Below are 2,651 nucleotides of genomic sequence, written 5' to 3'. Positions count from 1 at the left end.
AATCATGTTCAACACTATAAATGCTATTTATCATATAAAACGACGAGAATAGGGGCGAGAAAAGTACAGGAGGAATAGAGGAACAAATTGCAGTCCATAGAGTTTTATTTCCGCAAAAAACATTTAATACATTCTAGAACAATAACAATAAAAAGCTTTAGTAACGAATGCATACCCATTGATATAATTACTTGTTGACAATGACGCAGCATTAAAGCAATCAACTTATGAATGAGATTCTGGGGAATATTGGTTCACTATTTTTTTTTGATCAAACCTTGTTTGTTTGGAAAAATTTGAGTTCGAATGCGACGTTCCTCCTGCCTCCCAAATTTTCAATAGGGTTTAGATCTGGGAATTGTGCAGGCCACTCCAAAACTCGAACAATATTTTCCAAAAACCACAATCAAACAATTTCTGAAGAGAGAATTTGAAGAAATCATTATCCTGTTGGAAATTAAACGCAGTGGCATTTACCATTCTGCATATTTAAGCATAGTATTTTGCATTAAATCCTTATGGAAAAATTCGCTCTATCGTCTCATTAATAAAACGGATAGGGCCTACTCCAATCGATGAGAAACAACCCCATAAAAACACTTCCTTTCCCATGTTTAATAATAGTTACATATTTGGGTTTAAACATTGTGTCGATTGGTCGCCTCACACGTCTCATCCCGTCATAACTACATTATAAATCGTTTCTATCTTGTTTCATCAGTAAATAGAACTTTTTTCCAGTCGTTGACTGGTCAGTTTAAATGACGTCGGGCGTATCCAAATCTTGCTGCTCTATTTATTCCCAAAATGAACGGTTTTTTAGCTGGTCGTCTGCTAAATAGCTTTGTTGCTACCAATCTTTTCTGAACTGTTTCTAAACCAAACGCGTGTTAAACGCGTCTGTCGATCAATACTGTTGTTCTTTTTTGGCCCTTCCGATTTTGGTAACTTGTCTAAATGTCTTCTCTTATTATAGGGTAAAATTATTTAAGATACACTGTACCAAGGTCTGTGAAACTGTCTTTAAATATCCGCTTGTTTAGCGCCTTACTTGAATGCATTTACCATTATTTGCTTCAAGTTTTTTCAAATTGAAATTCCTCTTGTCATGACGAATTTAGCACAGACTATTTTCAAAAAACTATAAAACAAACCTCGTACTACTATTTAAGACTTTCTTGTCAGTAAAACCGCCTTTTTAAACACATCGTCAAAAAGTTGTATTACTTTTGACGTGTTTTAACAAATAAAAACAAATGTCAAAGTAAGTTCACCTAYTGTTTCATTAAACAATTGYTGTTGTCATGGTTAATCAGATTTTACTTTGTTGGTATACATATAAATKTCAAAACGTTGCTCTACTTTGCATGAAACAGTGAGTTTTCGGCTCTCAATATTGGCTTTCGGATTTTGGATTTTGGATTTTGGTMGCTCCAAATTCGGCAATTTACTTCGAAAATCGCTGTTCAGTTCGCCAAAATCAGCGTGCGTCACTTTCATTTTACGGTCGACATAATCTAAAATAGTCGGAAATAGTTTTTGGCTCAACGGTTGCGTAAATAGACAAAATTGAGTTCTTTAAAAATTGAGAAAAAGTCTCCTCTGAAGAATCAAACAATTTTTGCACGACTGATGGGTAGGTAAAGAAAATTAAATTCACTTTTGTGTCACACTATATGGCTGTTGAAGGGACACACTATATGGCTGTTGGGGGAACTTACCAATAATAGTCGATATTAATACGCAATATTCAGTCAATGTGCTCGGACATAAATCGCGGCTTTAACAAAACAATGTTTTGCCTATTTTATAGAAAAGCCTGCCTTATTGCAATACTTATGACTATTACTCACATGAACTTTTCCAAACGCAAATATGATCAGGAAATAGAGCTTTCGTCAATGGGCCAACCATTATTTACTCACTACACATACACAATCACTAACAAAGTGTGTTTTATAATCTGAAAAATATTTTTGCGATGGATTTTATCTTTTGACAGCTAGAAATAGTTGAAAGCCAAAATACAAACTGCGTAATAATTTGTCAGAACAGGTAAACCAATGAAGCGTCGTTGCCACACCATTTTTTTAAGGGCAGTGCAAAAAAGGGCATGCGAATATTTAATTAATTAGATGATTTATATAACGTTTAAGTGGATATGTAGTGTATTGTCTGTGAAAATATCTAGTAAAAATCAAAGTCGGGCAGCATCGCTTCAAGTGATTTCGCAGGAATTGACAGTTCACTGCGATTTTTAAAATGTTGCTTCCAAAGTAGTTTGTTTATGGATTCATTTAAACCGAAAAATGCACTTCGAATTATTTTTGTTAAGCTTTAATGGATAATTGAACAGTGTGTGCAATATAGTGATCGAATAGAAGACTTGCATTGTAAATAATGGCTGCTTAATTAGAAAACCCTGTGATGTTGAACTATGATACCTACCTTTCGATTCCCAGGTGAGTGATATTTAATTATTCAGTAGATTCACATGAATATTGCCCACATATCATCAAATACGCTGATGAGATCAACTCGTTGATGGCTTGAATAGCGATGGAAACTCAAGATCGAAAGTTGCAACATTATTTAACAAATTATACAGGGTGTCCCAACGGGAACCGCCGCATTCGATATTTGGCAAACTA

The 2,651-nt window shown here is 34.6% G+C and overlaps 1 long non-coding RNA gene across 1 annotated transcript; it reads right to left on the bottom strand.

The window, feature by feature from the left end:
- Window positions 1–595: 595 nt before the first annotated feature.
- Window positions 596–1,263, bottom strand: LOC125503820. Its single transcript, XR_007281081.1, has 2 exons — window positions 1,066–1,263; window positions 596–1,009 (listed from the first exon to the last, which is right to left on the bottom strand). It is a non-coding gene; the product is annotated as an uncharacterized LOC125503820 (long non-coding RNA).
- Window positions 1,264–2,651: the final 1,388 nt, after the last annotated feature.

Source organism: Dendroctonus ponderosae, unplaced genomic scaffold (assembly GCF_020466585.1).
Source record: "Dendroctonus ponderosae isolate FM_Combo_2020 unplaced genomic scaffold, Dpon_F_20191213v2 Dpon_F_20191213_3, whole genome shotgun sequence".
NCBI lineage: Eukaryota > Metazoa > Arthropoda > Insecta > Coleoptera > Curculionidae > Dendroctonus > Dendroctonus ponderosae.
The sequence above is the reverse complement of the archived record's forward strand: the minus strand, read 5'-3'. Positions and strand labels throughout refer to the sequence as shown.